Source organism: Vombatus ursinus, unplaced genomic scaffold (genome assembly GCF_900497805.2).
Source record: "Vombatus ursinus unplaced genomic scaffold, bare-nosed wombat genome assembly UNPS02014449.1, whole genome shotgun sequence".
Taxonomy (NCBI): domain Eukaryota; kingdom Metazoa; phylum Chordata; class Mammalia; order Diprotodontia; family Vombatidae; genus Vombatus; species Vombatus ursinus.
The window spans coordinates 1,437,633-1,454,236 of NW_020954227.1; the positions used below are offsets into that span (position 1 = coordinate 1,437,633).

At 35.6% G+C, this 16,604-nt stretch overlaps 1 protein-coding gene across 2 annotated transcripts in view; it reads left to right on the top strand.

Annotated features, from left to right (window-relative positions):
* FERMT2 (fermitin family member 2) overlaps nt 1-16,604 on the top strand; it is a 136,413-nt gene that overhangs the window by 49,715 nt on the left and 70,094 nt on the right. The gene's annotated exons all lie outside the window — the stretch shown is intronic.

Below are 16,604 nucleotides of genomic sequence, written 5' to 3' on the forward strand. Positions count from 1 at the left end.
ATGGATATTAAATCAGGTTTTATCAATATAAATTGACTGTTACACTAATCATGGCTCCATTGGATATGTGTTATTGCATGTTTCCTGTAATTTTAGTAATTTTGATCATTGTTGTGTGGAGATTACTTAGAAAGGGGACGTGACCTTTGTATTTCTTTCTTCAAATATGACAGTATTTGATTTTTATGATATGGATGGATTTTTGACACTTTTTTTTATTGAAGATCAGAATAGGTTCCAAAGGAAATGATCATTAATGTGCTATCTTCCTTAGTGAAAGTCTGGCAATGTGAATTCTGAAATGATATGTGAATTGTTTTTGGCTTATTCAGTCATGTTGTACATGACTATAATAGAATATTGCTATAATATAAAAAATAATGAATGTGAAAAATTTAAAGAAGCATGTTAATATCTATATGAACTGATGCAGCAAAGCAGAGCCAGAAACATTATACACGATGACTACAGCAACATAAACAGAAGGAACAATCACACACACATATCAAAAATGAGTATTGCAAAAAAGAACAATTTTATGTTCATCCATAAAAAAAATATTAGCTATAAACATAGGTACCTCTTGTTGAAAGTTGTTGGGTTTTTTTTTTTTACCTAGCCAAAAGCAAGTTTTTTAAAGAATTGTTCTTTTGGGCTTTAAAATATAGGGTTGTAGCTTAACTCTACCATTTTAATTATCCAGTCTCTAATTGTTCTATTGTACATTAATGAATCCTATAAAAAATTCCTGATTTATTATACATGAAAAACAAAAATCTTCATTTAAGATAGCTAAAGTGTGTTCTACTAATTTAGAGTAGGCTTTAACATAGTTTAATATGAATTTTATGTATTTATGAGAGTGGGGTTTAAAACTCAATTGAAACTCAATCCTATTGATCTATTATTTGTTATGGGATGGGGTAAGAGTGTTGTATGTGAGCTTTAATGCGTGAATTGTTAAATAATCACGTCAAAACACTGTTGACTCAGGAAACATTCTTACTTAGTGATTCATTCACAAGAAGAAATCTGGATTCTAAGCCTACATTTGTTTGCTTTGAGACAAGAGGCAAATATTTAGCATTATATTTGTCATTTCCCATTGTATTAGACTACTCTTTATTTTTCTTTTTAAAATTTTTTAAGTTCCATATTCTCTCTCCCTCCCATTGAGAAGGCAAGCAATATGATATCAATTGTACATGTGAAGTCATGCAAAACATACTTCCATACTAGCCATGTTAGGAAGAGAAGCAAAAAAGAAATGGGAGAAAGATAAAGAAAGTGGGAAAAGTATGCTTTAATCTGCACTTAAGAGTTCATCAGTACTCTCTCTCAAGGTGGATAATGTTTTTCTTTATGAAATTGTCTTGGATCATTACATTGATTAGAGTAACTAAGTCTGAGCTAAGCTCAGTTGATCATCATTAAAATATTGCTAGTAATATGTACAATGTTCTCCTGGTTCTGCTCACTTCATTTTACATTAGTTCATATAAGTCTTCCAGGTTTTCCTGAAAACATCCTGCTTGTCATTTCTTATAGCATAATAGTATTCCCTCACAATTACATACCACAACTTAACTCAGCCATTTCCTAATTGATGGTCATTCCCTCATTTTCTTTTGCCACCACAAAAAAGAGCTATTGTAAAGAATTTTGGACAAATAAGTCCTTTTCCCTTTTCTTTGATATCTTTGATATCAGACCTAGTCGTGGTATTGCTGGATCAAAGAGTATGCAGTTTGTTAGCCCTTTGGGCATAGTTCCAGATTGTTCTCTAGAATGGTTGCATCAGTTCACAAATCCACCAGCAGTGTATTAATGTCCCAGTTTTTCCACATCCCCTTCAGTATTTGTCATTTTCCTTTTCTGTTGTTAGCCAATCTGATGGGTGTGAGGTGGTATCTCAGAGTTATTTTAATTTGCATTTTTCTAATCAGGAGTGATGTAGAGCATTTTTTCATGTAACTATAGATAGTTTTGATTACTCTGGCTGAAAACTGCCTGTTCATATCCTTTACCATTTATTAATTGGGGAATGGCTCTTATTTTTATAAATTTGGCTCAGTTCCTTATATATTTGAGAAATGAAGCTTTTCTTAGAGAAACTTGCTATGAATATTTTTTCCCTAACATCCTGCTTTCCTTCTAATTTTGGTTGCATTGATTTTTGTTAGTGCAAAGACCTTTAATTTTATGTGATCAAAATTATCCATTTTACTTCCCATGATCCTCTTTATCTCTTGTTTGGTCATAAACTGTTTCTATCTCCATAGATCTTATAGGTAAATTTTTCTATGCTCTCCTAATTTACTTGTGATATCACCCTTTATGTCTAAATCATGTACCCATTTTGACTTTATTTTGGTATATCATGTGAGATGTTGGTCTATGCCTAGTTTCTGCCCAACTGCTTTTCAGTTTTCGCACCAATTTTTGTCACATGGTAAGTTCTTGCCCACAGAGCTTAGATCTTAAAGCTACCTAGTTAACTTGGGGTTTACTGGCTAGATTTCTTTCTCAAAGATCAAGCCTTAAACCCAATTCACTCTAGATCTTGTGGATAGAACAACAATAGCACCACTGAATGGTTATTTTTTTGGGCTCTCCTGGCTCAGAGTGAATGTAAATAGTAACTGTTTCTCTTTTGGCCAGCAACCCTGAGGGTCTTCTCCCAGTTTGATTTTTTTTTTTTTAATTAAAGGGGCCATCCCTGGATACACTTTTTTTTTAAATGAATAAGTTAAAAAGTATTTATTAAACACTTGACATGTGTCATGCACTGTGCTAGGTACTTTGATACATTTTTTAAAATAATTTATTTATTTTTGGTTTTCAACATTCACTTCCATAAGATTTTGAGTTTCAGATTTTCTTCCCATCTCTCCCTTCTCCCCACCCCAAGAAGGCATGCAGTTTGATATAGGTTTTACGTATACATTCATATTAAACCCATTTTCACAGTAGTCATGTTGTAAAGAAGAATTAGAACCAATGGGAGGGACCACAAGAAAGAAGAAACAAAGAAAAGAAAAGAAAAAAAGAGAGAACAAATAACATGCTTCGATCTGCATTCAGATTCCATAGTTCTTTTTCTGAATGTGGAGAGCATTTTCCATCATGAGTCCTTTGGAGCTGTCTTGGATCCTTGCCTTGCTAAGAAGAAATGTCTATCTCATATCATATGTGGCTGATACTGTGTACAATGTTCTCCTGGTTCTGCTCATTTCACTCAGCATCAGTTCATGTAAGTTTTGCAGGTTTTTCTGAAGTCTGCCTGTTCAGCATTTCTTATAGCACAATAGTATTCTATTACATTCATATACCGCAACTTGTTCAGCCATTCCCCAGTTCAGGCGCATCCCCTCAATTTTCTATTCTTGGCCACAACAAAAAGAGCTGCTATAAATATTTTTGTACATGTAGCTCCTTTTTCCATTTTTATGATCTCTTTGGGATGCAGACCTAGAAGCAGTATTGTTGGGTCAAAGGGTATGCACATTTGTATAGCCCTTTGGGCATATTTCCAAATTCCTCTGCAGAATGATTGAATCAGTTCACAACTCCACTAACAATGCATTAGTGTTCCAGTTTGATTCACTTCTTTTTTTTTTTATTTTTAGGCAGTTGGGGTTAAGTGACTTGCCCAGGGTCACACAGCTAGTAAGTGTCAAGTGTTTGGTCTGAGGCTAGATTTGAACTCAGGTCCTCCTGACTTTAGGGCCGGTGCTCTATCCACTGCACCACCTAGCTGCCCCTTGACTCACTTCTTAAAGAGACCTATTCACTAAATAGACATTGCTTCACTTAAAGTGAGAACCTGGTCTCCCACTGCATCCTGGGCTGTCTCCAGTTGTTGTGATCAATATTTGGCCACTGGACCCAGATGGCTCTGGAGGAAAAGTGAGGCTGGTGACTTTTCACAGCCCTCCCTCACTCAAATCAGAGTCAATTACAAGTCATGTCCTGCTCTCCCTGATGTCATTGTCCTCCTCAAGAACGAAAGACAATGGTCATTTACTATTGTGTATTTTGTACCTAGTCTATTTCACTGATCTACTATTCTGTTTCTTAGCCAGTAGTAGATGGCTTGGTGATAACTGCTTTGTAACAGAATAGCTATTCTTTAACAATCATATGTTTGGAGAGACTTGTATATAAAACTCTATTAACTGTATTATGTGATATGGTTTCTCGTTTTCTCCTAGATTTTTTTTTGTTAATATATGAAGGAGCTCAATTAGCAATATAAATGAGTTAAAAAGTAAATGAATTCCTTTCTTTTTGAATTATAAAAGGGATTGTTTTCTTTTTGGAAAGCTTTTTTTCTTCCTAGAAAAAAAGGATTATATATGAAACAGTGATTCTTACCTTAAATTTAACAATTTAATATCAACATTGCTATACTTGTCTGTGACCCTTTCTGATTCTTTCTTTTTTAAACTTTTAGTATATTATTTTTCCCCAGTTGTATGTAAAAACAATTTTTAACATTCATTTTTAAAACTTTGAGTTCCAAATTCTCTCCCTTCCTACCTCTCCTCACCCCCATTAAGAAAGCATGCAGTTTGATAATGTTATACATGTGTAGTCATGCACAACATATCTGTAATAGTCATGTTGTAAAAAAAAAACTCAAGAAAAATAAAGAAAGTAAAAAAAAAGTAATCTGTATTCAGATACCATCAGTTCTTTCTCTCGGGGTGGATACCATTTTTCATCATAAGTCCTTCAGAGTTGTCTTGGATCATTGTATTGCTGAGAATAGCTAAGTCATTCACAGCTGGTCATCTTACAATATTGATTTTACTTTGTACACAGTACATTTCACTTTGCATCAGTATATGCAAGTCTTTCCAGGTTTTTCTGAGAGTATCATGCTTATCATTTCTTATAGTACAGTAGTGTTCCATCATAATCACATGACACAACTTGTTTAGGCATTCCCCAGTTGATGGGCTTTCCCTCAGCTTCTAATTCTTTACCCCCAGAAAAGAGCTGCTATAAATGTTTTTGTGTATATAGGTCCTTTTCCTTTTTGGGATACAGACCTTGCTAGGTCAAAGGTATGCATGATTTTATAGCCCTTTCCAAATTGCTTTACAGAATAGTCTACCAACAGTGCATTAAAGTCTCATTTTTCCCACTTCCCCTGCAACATTTGTCATTTACCTTTTCTGTCCTATTAGCCATTCTAATTGAGGTAGTACCTCAGAATTGTTTTCATTTGCATTTCTCCAATCAGTAGTGAGTTAGAGTATTTTTTCATATGGCTGTAGATACCTTTGATTACTTCATCTGAAAATTAATCATTATCTTTTGATCATTAATCAGTTGGGAAATGGCTCTTATTTTTATAAATATGACTCCGTTCTTTACATGCTTGAGAAATGAGGCCTTTATCAGAGAAACTTGCTTCAAAACATTTTTTTCATTTTTTTCAGTTACTATTGCTAACATCCTATCCTCCCCCCTCCCTGTTTATTCTGTTCTCTTTCCTTTCACCCTGTCCCTCCTCAAAAGTGTTTTGCGTCTGACTACCCCCTCCCACAATTTGCCCTTGTATCACTCCTTCTTCTTCCTCCCTGCCCCCCCTTCTCTTATCCCCTTCCCCTCCTACTTTCCTTTAGGATAAGATAAATTTCTATGCCCAATTGAACGTGTATGCTATTCTCTCTGAGCCAATTCTGATGACAGTAAGGTTCATTCACTCATTTTGTCTCCCCTCCTCCCTCCTCCCCTCCACTGTAAAAGCTTTTTCTTGCCTCTTTTATGTGAGGTAATTGACGCCATTCTACCTCTCCCTTTCTCTTTCTCCCAGCACATTCCTCTCTCACCCCTTAATTTTATTTTTTACATATCCCTTCATATTCAACTCACACCTGTGTCCTCTATCAATATATACTCCTTCTGAATACCCTAATAATGAGAAAGGTCTTATGAATTACAAATATCATCTTCCCATGTAGGAATGTAAACAGTTAAAAATTATTAGGTTCCTTATGATTTCACTTTCCTATTTTCCTTTTTATGCATCTCTTATATTTGAAAATCAAATTTTCTGTTTAGCTCTGGTCTTTTCATCAAGAATGCTTGAAAGTCCTCTATTTCACTGAATGTCTGTTTTTTCCCCTGAAGGATTATACTTAGTTTTGCTGGGTAGGTGATTCTTGGTTGTCATCCTAGCTCCTTTGCCTTCCGGAATATCATATTCCAAGCCCTCTGATCCCTTAACATAGAAACTGCTAAATCTTTTGTTATCCTGATTGTGTTTTCATAATACATCATTTGTTTCTTTCTGGCTGTTTGCAATATTTTCTCTTTGACTTTGAAATTTGGCTATAATATTCCTGGCAGTTTTCATTTTGGGATGTCTTTCTGAGGTGATTGGTGAATTCTTTCAATTTCTATTTTACCCTCTGGTTCTAGAATATCAGGACAGTTTTTCTTGATAATTTCTTGAAAGATGATGTCTAGGCTCTTTTTTTGATCATGGCTTTCAGGAAGTACAATTTTAAAATTATCTGTCTTAGATCTATTTTCCAGGTCAGTTGTTTTTCCAGTGAGATATTTCACATCATCAGCTATGTTTTCATTCTTTTGGTTTTGTTTTATAGTTTCTTGATTTCTCATAAAGTCATTAGCTTCCAGGGCAGGTAGGTAGCACAGTGGATAGAGCATTGGCCCTGGATTCAGAAGGACCTAAGTTCAAATCTGGCCTCAGACGCATAACACTTACTAGCTGTGTGACCATGGGCAAGTCACTTAACCCCATTGCCTAGCTCCCCCCCCCCCAAAAGTCATTAGCTTCCATTTGTTCCATTCTAATTTTTGGTTTTTTTATTTTTGTTTTTGTTTCTTTTGCTTTTAGGGCAATCAGAGTTAAGTGACTTGCCCAAGGTCTCACAGCTAGTGAGTGTAATGTGTCTGAGGCTAGATTTGAACTCAGTTCTTCCTGACTCCAAGGCTAGAGCTGTATCCACTGTGCCACCTAGCTGCCTCTCCATTCTAATTTTTAAGGAATTATTTTCTTCAGTGAGCTTTTGGACCTCCTTTTCCATTTGGCCAATTATACTTTTTAAGGCATTCTTCTCCTCATTGGCTTTTTTGTACCTCTTTTACCATTTGGCCTAATCTGTTTTTTAAGGTGTTATTTTCTTCAGTATTTTTTTGTGTCTCCTTTACCAAGCTATTGACTTGTTTTCTGTAATTTTGTTGCATCAGTTTCATTTCTTTTCCCGATTTTTCCCCTGCCTCTTAACTAATTTTCAAAATCCATTTTGAACTCTTCTGTGACTTGAGATCAATTCATCTGTTTCTTGGAGGCTTTGGATGTAGGAGCTTTGCCTTCATTGTCTTCTCCTGAGTGTGTGTTTTGATCTTCCTTGTCTCCATAGTGACTTTCTATGGTCAGAAATTTTTTTGTTTTTGTTTTTTGCTCATTTTCCCAGCCTATTACTTGACTTTTAACTCTGTTAAAGCAGGGCTCTGCTTTCAGAGTAGAGGGCACACTGTCCCAAGCTTCAGGGGTTTTGTATAATTGTTTTCAGAGATACTTCTGGAACCTACACGTTTTCATTTCTTCCAAGGTGGTATGATCTAAGGAGAGGTGTTTCCTATTGTCTTTGCCTGTATTCTGGTCTGTGAATGACCACAAGCACTCTTTTCTATGCTGGAACTATGATGAGGGTCCCTGCTCCCCTGTGGCCACAAGCTCTGCTGTGCTAGTGCTCCTCTTTGTCCTGGGACTGCCACCCACGATTTTGACCTAGATCCCAGTGTGGGCAAAGCAACAGAGTCCTGCCTCAGTGCCAGAAAAAGATCCCTCTATTCTCCTTGTGACCAGTTTGACCTCCTTACCATTTGTGGGCTTATAGCTCCAAAAGCAGCTGCTGCCACTGTCACTGCTGATTTTGTCACTCATAAGGCCTGACCCTGGTTTGCTGGGGCTGGAGCTGTGCTGGCATGGCTTTTGCTGGACTGTGCTCCACTCTCACCCAGGTGTGACAGACCTCTCCTGCTGACCTTCTAAGTTGTTTTTGCATCTGTCGGCTGAGAGGTGTGGAAATTGCTGCTGTTGCTACTGATTCAGTCACTCCCAAGGCTTGCTCTGGGTTTGCTGGGGCCCAGCCTGTGCTAGACTGCACTCCTCCCTTAACCTGGTGCTACAGACCTTTTCTGCCAACCTTCCAAGTTGTCTTGGGCTGGAAATTTGTTTCACTCCATCTTTTTGTGGGTTCTGCTGATTTAAAATTTGTTTAGAGTCATTTTTAAAGGTATTTGGAGGGGTTTGGGGAGAGCTTAGGAGAGTCCCTGCCTTCACTCTGCCATCTTGGCTCCACTTCTCTCCTTTTCTTTTCTTTTCTATGCATTTTAAAAAATGTTTCAATGACACTCTTTTCTTTCTTTTACAGCATTGTCAGTACCCCCACAATGTTAACCCAATTCTCTCAGGAATCCCCAGGTGTCTCTGAATCTGCCATTTTATACCATTCCATATTCCGTTTGTGAGCTATTATTTGTTTATTCCTCTCTCAAATGATGAGTACCCACTTGTTTCCAGTTCTTTACTACAACAAAAAGTACAGCTATAATTATTTTTGCCCATATAAGTTCTTTTTTTTGGGTGGGGGGTGGATGGACGAGTTAAAGGGAGCTCTTTTTAACAAGATCAAAGGAAACTGCATTGAAGATCTAGAACAGGAAAAACTCAAAGGAAAAGTAAACCAAGAGTGAAGTGTTCCTCACCTATTGACAGACAATTGTTGGACAGTAAGTATAGACAGAGTCGTACGTTTTCAGATATGACCAGTGTTTTGTTTTGTTTTGCTCAGCTCCACTTATTTGTTAAGGAAGGTTCTTTGCATAGGGAGTTATTGGGAAGTGACAATTTTTTTTTTTAAAAACATCAATAAAACAAAAGTTAGTTGATGGAAAGAAGTTTAAAAGTTTTATGGAAAGACTAAATTTGAACAAAAGTAACTTGATAAAATAGGATTTTTTTATAAATCTCACATAAAGATTTGCAATCTTCAAATTCAGAATTAGCATGCAATTTCTGTATTCTTTGAAAATATCAAGAAATTGGTATTCAGGAACTAAATAATCACTCATTGAAGAAGGTATTTCTAAAATCTTGTGTGTAAGAGGAAATTTTGCAAAAGGAATATTGTCTACTAATAATCATAGTTGACATGCATTGCATTTTCAAAGAAATATTCCCAGGTAGGAGGAGGAGAAATATGGCACTAAACAAAATATAATACCATGTTGCCAATATGCTCTTCCTTTTTGATACATAAGTCTCTTTTCTCTACAGAGATAAAATATCCAATATATCCATGAGAATGGAACTTAAGGTACCCACTACCATTCTGGACAAAGTCTTCAAGAATACTTTTAAGTCCTGTTTCCCTCAATACAGTGGTGTACTTCCATCTTTTGATAAATGAGTTATGCTTCTTATCAACTATGAGTAAAATAAGCACAGGGTTAACCCTGTAAACCCAGATTCTGGGATAGGAATAATTTCTTGGTATGTGAAATCTGGGTTTGAATTGAATTGTAACTTCCATGTAGATAACCTAAACTTTCTCCAGTGTTTTCACTTGTCAGCTGTTTTATCCACTGACACTGACTTTAGGGAGGTTATGCTATTTACATTGACTGGGAACCTCAACCATAGAATCCAAAGAAAAGCAAACCCACTATCCAGAAGAAGTAGAATGAATAGGAGGAACCATGAGAAAGAAGAAACAAAACAAAAAAAGAGGGAGAGAGCAAATAGTATGCTTCGATCTGCGTTCAGACTCCATAGTTCTTTCTCTGGATGTGGATAGCATTTTCCATCATGAGTCTTTTGAAGTTGTCTTCAATTCTTGTATTGTTGAGAAGATCTAAGTCTATCAAAGTCAGTCATTGCACAGTGTGGCTGTTGCTGTGTATAATGTTCTGGTTCTGCTCACTTCACTCAAAATCAGTTCATATAAGTCCTTCCAGGTTTCTCTGAAGTCTTCCTGCTCATCATTTCTTATAGCGCAGTAGTATTCCATTGCATTCATATACCATAACTTGTTCGGCCATTGCCCAATGGATGGTCAGCCCCTCAATTTCCAGCTCTTTGCCAGCACAAAAAGAACTGGTATAAATATTTTTGTGCATGTAGGTCTTTTTCCCATTTTTATGATCTCTTTGGATAGATATCCTTGCTTTACTATTGATCTTATTGGGTAGGCTTCTAGCTACCTCATTATATACAAAATGTTTGCTCATTATTTAGATGTAATTATTTATTAGCATTTCGGTATATTTAACCTTATGGAAAGATCAGTTTATTTTTGTGTTCAGTAATGGATGTTGTATTTTGTCAAAAGTTTTTTCTGCTTCTGTTGATAAAATCATATGATATTTATTGTTCTTGTCATTAATATCATCAAATATGGTTATAGTTTTCTTAATATTAGACCATTCTCTGATTCCTGGTATAAATCCAATCTGGTCATCATATATTATCTTTGTGATATGTTGCTGTCTATAGTCTCCTTTGCTGAATACTTTATTTAAATTGTTAGTATTAATATTTATTAGGTTTGAAGCTTTCTTTCTCCTATTCTCCCTAGCTTAGGTATCATGACCATATTTTTGTCATAGAAGGAATTTGGTAGGATCTTCTCCTGTTTTGTTTTGTTTTTTTTTTTCCCCCAAAATAGCTTTTAAATGACTTGGAGAATTGTAAATCCATCTAGTCTTGAGTATTTTTTCCCTACTTTGGGAGCTTATTTTCTGGCTTGTTTAATTTCTTTTTTAAGATCGAATTAAAAGTCAATGCAACCAAGATTAGAAGGAAAGTAGAAAATTGGGGGGAAATTTTTACAACCAGTCTCTCTGATAAGGGCCTCATTTCTAAAATATATAGAGAATTAAGTCAAATTTATAAGAATAGAATTCATTCCCCAATTGATAAATGGTCAGAGGATATGAACAGGCAGTTCTCAGTTGAAGAAATTAAAGCCATCTATAATCATATGAAAAAATGCTCTAACCCACTATTGATTAGAGAAATGCAAATCAAAACAACTCTGAGGTACCACATCACACCTATCAGATTGGCTAATGTGACAAAATAGGAACATGATAAATGTTGGAGAAGATGTGGGAAAATTGGAACACTAATACATTGTTGGTGGAGTTGTGAAATGATCCAACCATTTTGGAGAGCAATTTGGAACTGTGCCCAAAGGGCTATAAAAATATGCATACCCTTTGACCCAGCAATAGCACTTCTAGGGCTATATCCCAAAGAGATCATACAAATGGGAAAAGAATCCACATGTACAAAAATATTTAGAGCAGCTCTTTTTGTTGTAAAGAATTGGAAATTGAGGGGATGCCCATCAGTTGGGGAATTGCTGAGCAAGTTGTGATATATGAATGTAATGGAATACTATTATGCTATAAAAAATGATGAACAGGCTGACTTCAGAAAAACCTGGAAAGATTCGTATGGTCTGGTGCTGAGTGAAATGAGCAGAACCAGGAGAACATTGTACACAGCAACAGCCATGTTGTATGATGACTAATATTGATAGACTTAACCCTTCTCAGCAATATAAGGATCTAAGACATCTCCAAAGGCTTCATGATGGAAAATGCTATCCACTTCCAAAGAAAGAACTATGGAGTTTGAATGCAGATCGAAGCATACTATTTGCTATATTTTTTCTTCTGTTGTGTTTTGTTTCCTCTTTCGGGTAGTTCCTCCTATTGGTTCTAATTCTTACTTACAACATCACTAATGTGAAAATATGTTTAGTAGGAATATATATGTATAGCCTATATCAGATTGCGTGCCGTCCTGGGGAAGGAAGTAGGGAGGGAGGAGAAGAAAATCTTAAAACTCAAAAGCTTATGGAAGTGATTGTCAATAATTCAAAATAAATTAATTAATAAAAAAAGATTGAATTAAGTCCTCTATTTGTTATTAATCTTTGTACATCATACTTTTATACATATATATCCATTTCATTTATATTATCATTTGTTCACTTTTTAATCTTTTGATAATGGTTTTTCTGTTTTATTTTAAAAAAAAAACCCAAACAACAAAAAAACTGAGTACCCAATTATTTATTTATTCTGTGGTTGTTTTCTTTTCAGTTTTGTTTATTCCTTGATTTTTAGGATTTCAATTTTGCTATTATAATTGGTGTTTTAAAAAACTTTTGAGTTTGATGGGTAATTTTTTGATTTGTTCTTTATTTCTTGTATCGATGAAAGTATTTAGAAATAGAGTGTATACTTTCCCCTAAAGACTGCTTTGACCATAACCCAAAAATTTTGCTGTTGTCCCATTGTTGTCATCATCCTTTAATGCAATTATCTGCTGTTTCTATAATTTATTCTTTGACCTACCTTTTCTTTAGGGTTGCTATTTAGTTTGTAATTAATTTTTAATAAATTCTTCAGAAGCCCTTTATTGAATCTAATTTTTATTACACTGTGGACCACAAAAGATGTATTTAAAACTTCTGTTTTTCTACATTGGTTTGTGAAGTTTTGTGAACTAATACATGTTCAGTTTTTATAAAGGTGCTTTGCACTGCTGAAAATATATATATATATTTCTTTTTTTTTTTTTAACTTTATTTTATTCTTTAGGATTTATCAGAGATCTTTTATCTCTGGCTTACCTAAAAATCTGTTAGGTCTTCAACTTCTTTCTTAGTTAACTTAAAGAAAATAGACATATTATCTCAGTCTGAAAAGAGCACTTGAAGTCCACAACTAGTAAGAATTTTGCTCTTTCTCAGCATTTTTCCAGTTTGATTCCATGCCAACTTTTGAATGCATATTATGTGTTGATGTCATTTCATTATCTGTGGTGATCATCTTTAAGCATAATGTAGTTTGGCTGCATATGTCTTTTAATAACTATTCATCAATCTCCACTTTTAGAAATTTGCTAAAAGTATTATGTTCTACTCTGTTCCCTAAATTTTAATAATAATTTAAAAAGGAAGGAAGAAGAGAAAGGGGAAAGCGGGAGGAGGAGGAAGAAAGAAGAGGAGTGTAATAAGATTTGATGATGATGATGACAACGATGATTTTATGGCAACTAGGTGGTAAAATGGGGACAGTACTGGGCAAGAAGACCTGAGTTGAAATCCAGCCTCAGACAAGTCACTTAATTTCTGTGTGCTTCAGTTTCCTCAATTCTAAAATAAGGGTAATAATAGCACCTGCTTTCTAGAGTTTCTGTGAGGACCAAATATGTGTAAAGCGCTTAGAACAGTGCCTGTCACGTAGGATCTATTTAAATATTGTTATTATTAATTTAACTCTAGAAATATTTGTGTTTTAAGTGTTTTTAGATTTTACTTTCTAATCTCTTCTGCCACCTTCCTCCATTAGTGAGTAAGCTTATCCTTTTTACATTCAGTGTTAGAATAGGGCTAGGAATTGTTATCTGTTAATTTATTATTATGGAGGACTCCCTAGTGAAGAGTCCCCATGTACTAATGCAGTCTGGCATGTTCTCTGCAAATTCTAATCTTAAGAAAATTGCCTAGAGCAGCGAAATTAAGCTGTTTGCCCGGTGCTACACAATCAGTGTATGTCAAAGGTGGGATTTGGATGTAAATCTTCCTAAGTTCAAGGATGAATCTCTGTACACTATGCCAGACTATTATGTATTATAATTTTTAATTGTATATTGCCCTCCATCGTAATATTTTACTCTTTTTTCTTTTTATCTTTCTTCCACATCCCCTACCTCACAAAGAATATAGTATAGAAATAACTCTAATAATCTATAACTGAAATGTTCTGTACTCTTTTGCCTTTGTCTCTTTACAGATCCCAGACATATATGTCTAGTTCTACTTTCTTTTTAATTCTCTTTTTATTATCAACCCTTCAAAGCTAAAGGTTTTTTTTTTCCTGGTTTCGTTTTGTTTTGGGGGAGGGGATTGATTATGACTCCTAGCTATCCCCAATTCACTCAGGTAGTTACCACCCCAGTGCAGATCTGGATCATCTCTTCCTTAGATTATTTTGATAGCCTCTTAATTAGGCCCTGTGCCTCCAGTCTTTTCATATAGCTGACAAACTGATATTTGTAAAGCACAAGTCTAATCATGTCTTTCCTCTACTCAAGAAGCCTCATTAGTTTTGTTACCTCTAGGATAAAATGCAGACTTGTCTGTCTGGTACTCAAAGGCCTTCGTAGTCTGATTTCAGTTTTTCTTTCTAGACTGATCACACTTTACCTTGTTTTGTAGAGTATGGCTCGTTTAGCCTTGCTAAACTGACCCATAACCCATTTCCTTTATGTGATGTTCTATCTCTTGTCTCCATACCTTTGTCCAGGCTATTCTCTCATGCCTGGGGTGCCCTCCTTTCATCACCTTGAAATCCTTAGTTTCCTTCAATGCAAAACTCAGGTACTACTTCCTGCAGTAGATGTTTCCTGATTTCCCTCAGCTATTGCTACCTTCCCCTTTAAAAACAACAACAACAACCTTTGTATTTAATATGCATACATCTTGTATTTATTTATCTGAATGTTTCTTCCCAAAAGACTCTAACCTCCTTGAGAGCAGAGAGGCTTGTTTTTGTCTCATTTCCCTGGCATCTAGCACATGCACTAGTAAGTGCTCAAAAATTTTTGTTGAATTGGATTGTTGAACCTTTAGGACTAACTTCTAGGAAATATGGTACAACAGAGATCACTGACTCAAAAAAAAGAAGTTGTTATTGTTTTTGTTGAGTTGTTTTCAGTTATGTCCAAATCTTTGTGACCTCATTTGGGGTATTCTTTGCAAAGATATGGGAGTGATTTGCCATTTCTTTCTCCAACTCATTTTACAGATGAAGAATCTGAGGCAAACAGGGTTAAGTAACTTGCCCAGGGTCACACAGCTAATGAGCGTCCAAGGCTAGATTTGAACTCAGACATTTTTCTGACTCTAGGCCCTGCACTCTATCCACTGTACCATCTAACTACCTATCTGTGTGACATGGGCAAGTCATTTAACCTTTCATAGTCTCAGTTTCCTTATCTGTAAAATGAGAAGATTGGACTAGATAATGATCTCAGAGGTGCTTTTTTGCCCTAGATGAGTGGGTTTATGAATCTAATGGTACCATTGACTGTGGGTTTGTCAGTTTGTATCAAGCTTTCTGAAACTTGTCTAATGATATTAACTCATATTTACTTAATACTTTAAAGGTTTATATGGTGCTTTCCTTAAACAACCCTGTGAGGCAGGTAAGGCAAGTATTATTATGTCATTTTTACAGATGAGGAAATTTAGTTTCTAAATGGTTAATTGACTTGTATTTGATCACACAGCTAGGAAGATGGGATTTCAAATCTGTGCCTCCTGACTCCAAATCAGATTTATCAACTATACCGGAGTCCCTTTCTGTCAGTCAGTCAACTGCGTTTATTAAGTGCCTGCTGTATGCCCTGCATTGTTTTGTACTGAGTTTACAAATACAGAGAACGAAGCCATCTCTATCTATAAAGACGTTATGTTTCAATGAGAGGGACTACAAGTACATATATTAGTATTTGCAGAGTAAGTGTGAAGTATTTATAGAACAAACAAAAATACTTAAAAAAATGCAAAGTAGTTTGAGAGGAATGGGTCACTTAGTTGGGGGATCAGAAAAGGCTTCATGTAGAAGGTGATACTTGAGCTATGTTTTGAAAGAAGAGAGAGATTCTTTGAAGCTGAGGTAAAAAGGGAGTGCATTCATAGCATGGGAGACAGTCAGTGAAAAAGACAAGAGATGAGAGATGGAATACCATGTGTGAGGAACAAAGAGACCAATTTGGTTGGATCTCATAGTATAGTAGGAGGAGTAATGTCCAGTGATGCTGGAAAAATAGGGTGAAGCCCAGTTGTTAAAGGTTTTAAAAATCAAAAAGAGGAATTTGTATTGGATTCTAGAGGTAATAAGTCACTGGAATTTATCGAGTATGGGAGTGACACAGTCACACCTGTACTTAAGAAAGATTACTTAGCCAAGCAGTGTGGAGAGTGGTCCAGAGTAGGATAGGCTCTTGCACTGATCTTGGAGAGAGTTGATGGGGGCCTATCAATGAAGTGATAGCTAAGTAAAGATAAAGGGTTGATTTTGTAGGGTGTTGTAGAGGTAGATACAGCAAAATTTGGCAACTGATTGGATAGATGAGTTGTGGTAAAATGAGGATTCCTAATTAATGCCAAAGTTACCGACTTGAGAGCTTAGAAGAATCATGATGCCTTCAACAAAAATGGAGAAGTTTGGAAGAAATAAGAGTTTAAGGGGAAAGTTAATAAGATCAATTTTGGCCATATGGCATTTGAGATGTCTAGTGGGCAGTTGGTGATTCGAGGCTAAAGCTCAGAGAAGAGTCTGGAAGTGTATCTATAAAGGATGATGTCAAGGGATTTTGAGATGAAGAGAGGACATGGGAGAAGCCTATGAGATTCTGGTGGGTTATATAGAACTGGACTTCATTTCAAATGGGGAATGTAAGTAACTAAAGGCCTAAAATGATATAGTTATTTAGCTCAACAGTTCAGCAACATATACAATTATATAGAACA